Source organism: Nomascus leucogenys, chromosome 18 (genome assembly GCF_006542625.1).
Source record: "Nomascus leucogenys isolate Asia chromosome 18, Asia_NLE_v1, whole genome shotgun sequence".
In the NCBI taxonomy this organism is placed as follows: Eukaryota; Metazoa; Chordata; class Mammalia; order Primates; family Hylobatidae; genus Nomascus; species Nomascus leucogenys.
This window is the reverse complement of record NC_044398.1, coordinates 73910553-73916552: the sequence shown is the minus strand read 5'-3', so window position 1 is coordinate 73916552 and position 6000 is coordinate 73910553.

The window sequence follows — 6000 nt, the reverse complement described above, 5'->3', positions numbered from 1 at the left end:
AAAAGAAACGAACAAAGCCTCCAAGAAATATGGGACTATGTGAAAAGACCAAACCTACATCTGATTGGTGTACCTGAAAGTGACGGGGAGAATGGAACCAAGTTGGAAAACACTCTGCAGGATATTATCCAGGAGAACTTCCCTAATCTAGCAAGGCAGGCCAACATTCAGATTCAGGAAATACAGAGAATGCCACAAAGATACTCCTCGAGAAGAGCAACTCCAAGACACATAATTGTCAGATTCACCAAAGTTGAAATGAAGGAAAAAATGTTAAGGGTGGCCAGAGAGAAAGGTCGGGTTACCCACAAAGGGAAGCCCATCAGACTAACAGCTGATCTCTCAGCAGAAACTCTACAAGCCAGAAGAGAGTGGAGGCCAATATTCAACATTCTGAAAGAAAAGAATTTTCAACCCAGAATTTCATATCCAGCCAAACTAAGCTTCATAAGCGAAGGAGAAATAAAACACTTTACAGACAAGCAAATGCTGAGTGATTTTGTCACCACCAGGCCTGCCCTACAGATGGCTTAACAGACTTTACTTTTTAGAAGAATTTTAGATTTACAGAAAAATTTTAAAAATATTATAGTTACAATATACCCATCTAGTTTCCCCTATTAACATCTTACAGTGCTATGGTGCATTCACTAATATTAATGAACCAATATTGAGACATTATTAACAAAGTTCATAATTTAGATTTCTTTTTTCAAATTTTTTAACTTTTTTCATTTTTTGAGTGGAGTCTCACTCTGTTACTCTGGCTGGCGTGCAGTGGTGCAATCTCAGCTCACTGCAACCTCTGTGTCTGGGTTCAAGCAATTCTCCTGCCTCACCTTCCCAAGCAGCTGGGATTATAACCACACACCACCACACCCGGCTAATTTTTGTAGTTTTAGTAGAGACAGGGTTCCACCATGTTGACCATGGCCGATGTTGAACTCCTGACCGCAAGTAATCTGCCTGCCTCAGCCTCCCAAAGTGTGGGGATTACAGGTGTGAGCCATTGCACCTGACCTGATTTCTTTAGTTTTTATGCAATGTCTAGGTGATTTTCAATTTTTTAAATTGATAATCTGTATTATTATGTGTTTTCTAAAACATAGTTCCAGTTTCCAATAATGGCAGAGTAACTTGTAATACTCAATTGTTTGTTGTTGATAATAATTGATAATTATTGCTGATAATAAATTCTAGAAATATAATTAAAACTGTTTGAATGATGATTTCTCAACTCTGTAAGTGTGGGATGAGAATCCCAGGAACACAGTAAAACAAAGCTAGAAGGCTGAAAGAAGGTAGAATTAATAGCTGCCTGTTGCTCAAAGAGGAAGTTGAAATTAAATTCCCCTTAAGTTAGAGAGATTTCTAGAACATTTCATGCTTTCCATTGAAATAGCAGAAGAAACACATCTATGAAGGAAAGGTTGTTTCCCATTGCAATGGCTACACCTCATGTATAAAGGCAAACTGAAATAGACCTACTATAATAAAACCCAAAACTGAGCCCTAGGAGATGAAAGGAATGTATCTGTTATTTAACTGCACACTAGAAAATAGCTCAATGCTTTTCAGATGAAGGTGATAGAATATAGACTATAATGTATCATCCATAATGTCCAGTGTAATATAACATTTACTGTACCAGCACAGTCATAAGAAAAATAGCAGAAAGAGGCCCAATGAATACTGACATGTTTGAATTAATCAGATAAATGTGTTAAAAATAAACAACAGGAATAGGTAGAAATATGGGTAAAGGGATCAGAAATTTTAAAAAGAGATGTGAAAACTTATAAACAGTCAAATAGAAATTCTAGAACTGAAATATACCTGATATCAATGAATTCGTAGGATGCTATTAACCATATAATGAACACAATAGAAGAATCTGAGAACTTGAAAACAGATCAATCGGAATTGTCCAAATTGAAGCACAGAGAAAATTTTTAAAAATGAAAGAAAATGAATAGAGTCTCAATGACCTATCAGGCAATATCAGTAGCAATAGCATTTGGTTATTGCTCAGAGTCTTAGAAAAATAAAAGAGAGGAAATAGGACTAAAAAATATCAAGAAATAATGACCATCATCCTTCCAAGTTTGATTTTAAAAACAAACAAAACAAACCCTTAGGCCCAGGAAAGTCAGTGAATCCCAAGGAAGATAAATCCAAAGAAAATTACACCTAGGTACCATGTTGTAAGATTTCTGAATTCTAAAAAGGAAAGAGAACATCATAAAAACAACCAGAGAAAAAAAGACACACTATATACAGCAGAACAGCTATAAGAATGATGGTTGCCTTCTCAATAGAAATAATGAAGGACAGAAATGATGGAATTGCATATTTAAAGTGTTTGGAGGAAAACTCTCTACCTAGATTTCTATATCTAGTGAAAATTGCCTTAAAAATGAAGGCCAAATCAACATAATTTTAGATGAAATCTGAAAGCATTTGCTGTCATTAGACCTATACTGGAAAACATACCAATGGCAAAGTAAGTTCTTAGAAGGAAAGTCACGTCAGATGGAAATTAATTTCTATAGCAAGGAATGAATAGGGACTAAGGTAAATATGTAGTAAGTATAAAAAGCTATTTTTCTTTCTGAAGTTATCTTAAAAATCAATTGACTATTTTAATAAAAAATAATGTTTCATGGGATTTATAGCATATATAATTTTTTAAAAATGGCACACTAAATTGAAGGTGGGATAGATGTAATACAAAGGAAAGGATTCATTTAATTATACTGTGTATAAGATTCTTGTGTTGTACATGTATTGATATGCTATTCTATATAGATTATTAAAAATTAAGGGTATTAATCTCTTACATAATAAAATATGGTATATCTACAAGTTAGAATTCTATATTTTTAAAACCCAGTTAAGCCCTTCCTTGTCCCTCTTCACCCCCTGACCCCAAGGGAGGTAAAATCAAAAATAAATGACAATATGGTAAGTTTTAAAACATCCATACAAGTAATTATGTTAAATATAAATGAATTAAAAATCCAAATAAAATCAGATATTGTCAGATTGGATAGAAAAGCAAGCTACAACTATATACAATTTATAGAAGATTGACATTAAATATAAATACACAGACAAGTAGAAAATAAAAGAATTAGCAAAGGTATCCATGCACACACTAAGCTTAGGAAAGGTGATATGACTACATTACTATCAGTCAAAGTAGCCTTAATAAAAAGGAATACTATGAAAGACAAAGTGTGCCATTACATAATGACGAATGGGTCCATTTATTAAATATATGAAATTTATTAATAACAGAGCTTCAAAATACATAGAATAAGGATTGACAAAACTCAGAGGAAAAGCAGATACAAAATTATAGATGGAGGTTTTAATATCTTTCCCTTTTAATTTCCTTTCCCAAGTAGGCATGCTTTAATGTACATGTGTATGTATCAATATTGATATGAAAACATGCTTAATATCCTGGGTCATGAGAAAATGCAAATTAAAGTAACAATGAGAACATACTATGCATGACTCAGAGTTTTGAGTGGACACATTTTTAGATGCAATCCCTTTAAGATCCTTTTAATTCTACTCTTCAGACATTACAAACTTGTCTTTCAGTTCATGAAAACTGAATGGTAAACTTTCTCAATCTTTGAGAATTAAAAAATTCTCACCTAAGAATCTTCTTTGTAATGTTCTCTATGTAGTTTTTACATTGAGATAGGTAAGCAAACATCTCCAATGCTTCTTGTCAGACCAGTCACTTTTTGTTTCACAACTTTGTTCTTTTCATCATCTTGGTCTACCGAATGGCATCCAGTTTCTATAGTTCTCGTATGTGATTTTTCATAGCATTGTCCAAGAATTATCCAAGATTCCCCACTTTCTTCCAAATAATGTATTAATAAATGGGTCAACAATGCTTTGTATTAACCTCTTCATCACAGGAAAAGAAAATTGCTTATAAAGTTCTTCAGCATTGCAGGCATATAAAGGAAAGGGGACATATACACATCTGCTACAAAGTTCTACATTTCTTCATCAAGGATATGGGACACTGTGTCCAGAGCTGTTTCCTTTCAGTGGGTTCATGGTCTCGCTGACTTCAAGAATCAGGCCACAAAGTTTTGGGGTGAGTGTTACAGCTCTTAAAGGTGGCATGGACCCAAAGAGTGAGCAGCAGCAAGATTTATTGTGACGAGCAAAAGAACAAAGCTTCCATAGTGTGGAAGGGGACCTGAGTGGGTTACTGCTGCTGGCTGGGGTTGCCAGCTTTTATTCCCTTATTTGTCCCTGCCCATGTTCCATTTCTGCCCTATCAGATTGCCCTTTTTTCAATCCTCCCTGCAACTGGCTACTTTTAGACTCCTGCTGATTGGTGCATTTTACAGAGCACTGATTGGTACGTTTTACAGAGTGCTGATTAGTGTGTTTTTACAGAGTGCTGATTGGTGCATTTTACAATCCTCTTGCTAGCTACAGAGCACTGATTGGTGCATTTTACAATCCTCTTGTAAGACAGAAAAGTTCTCCAAGTCCCCACTGGACCCAGGAAGTCCAGCTGGCTTCACCTCTCAACACTACAGAAGCATCCGGACATGGTGGCTCACACCTGTAATCCCAGCACTTTGGGAGGCTGAGGCAGGTGGATCACTTGAGGTCAAAGTTCGAGACCAGCCTGACCAACATGGTGAAACCCCGTCTCTACTAAAAATACAAACATTAGGTGGATGTGGTGGCATGCTTGTAGTTCCAGCTAGTCCAGAGGCTGAGGCAGGAGAATTGCTTGAACCTGAGAGGCAGAGGTTGCAGTGAGCCGAGATGGCACCATTGCACTCCAGCATGGGCGACAGAGCGAGACTCTGTCTCAAAAAAAAAAAAAAAAAAAAAGCAAGTAGCAATATAAAGAAGGAGCCACTGGAACATGCTTGGGGGGCTTTTCCATGGCCTTTTACTTCCTTATGGGGACACACGGCTGCTGGTACAGAAAGAACCTTTCCTAACCTGGACAGACACAGACTTACATTGCCATTCAGGAAAAAAAACATTAAAAAAAAAAAAAAAAACTACACCTTCAGTTAAGAGCATATTGTCAAGCTTCAGTCCGTTTTAGTTCCTGAACCACATTCAGGATGAATAAAGCCATACACTCATTCAAAAAAAGGAAGCAAAATCGATGCCCCGGGGTCTCTGAAAAATTTATCTTCTTTCAGCTTTCTAGAATAGTACCTGGAAAAGCTTTCCTCTTTACAAATATAAACCAAGTGTAAATTCAGCAGTGTTTTACAGACCAGCATTCTAGAGAAATATGTGAGTTGTTGGAAATGCTGTATTTTTAAGTCAGCCCTCTTTGAGTAGACAGTCAAGCCGTAAGCCCTCCTTGAGTAGACAGTCCCCATTTTTATGGTCATTGTTATATTTTGATTTTGTATCATAAAATATGTTTACTTTGTCTTCTCTGTATCTCTCTTTAAGATTTTAAGATAAACACAGCCTTCTGTACTATTCACTTTGAACTCATTTAGAATTTTAGCTCTTGGCTTCTTGTGTTGTCTTTAGTTTTTATTAATTTTGTAATCTTGTGAAAAACAGTAGCCTGGCAATAAAATAAGGGTCTAAGATAGGACATTGTGTGAACCATAGTCTCATTGTAATTTCCTTAGTTGGGATTCAACAATGAGACTTTTGGTCATTTTTAAATATGTTCTTAAAATTTAATTTCCTTTATGTTTGATAGTAGCATAAAAGTAAGATACCACAGTTAAGTAGGGTCATTTCATTAGTCTACTTTATATATCTTTTGGCTATAGTGAGGTGCTTTGCAGGGCTTTGAAATGTGCTTACCTTGAGTGCAACCAAGGCTTAGAGTACAGATGAAAAGCAGTGTTTTTCAAGTGTTGCAGATTATAGAATCCTGGACTGAGCCTGATTTCCATGATAGTCTTAATATTTTTGTTCTGCAGGACAACAATTCAATGTAACCATGGTAGATATGGCAATGCTATT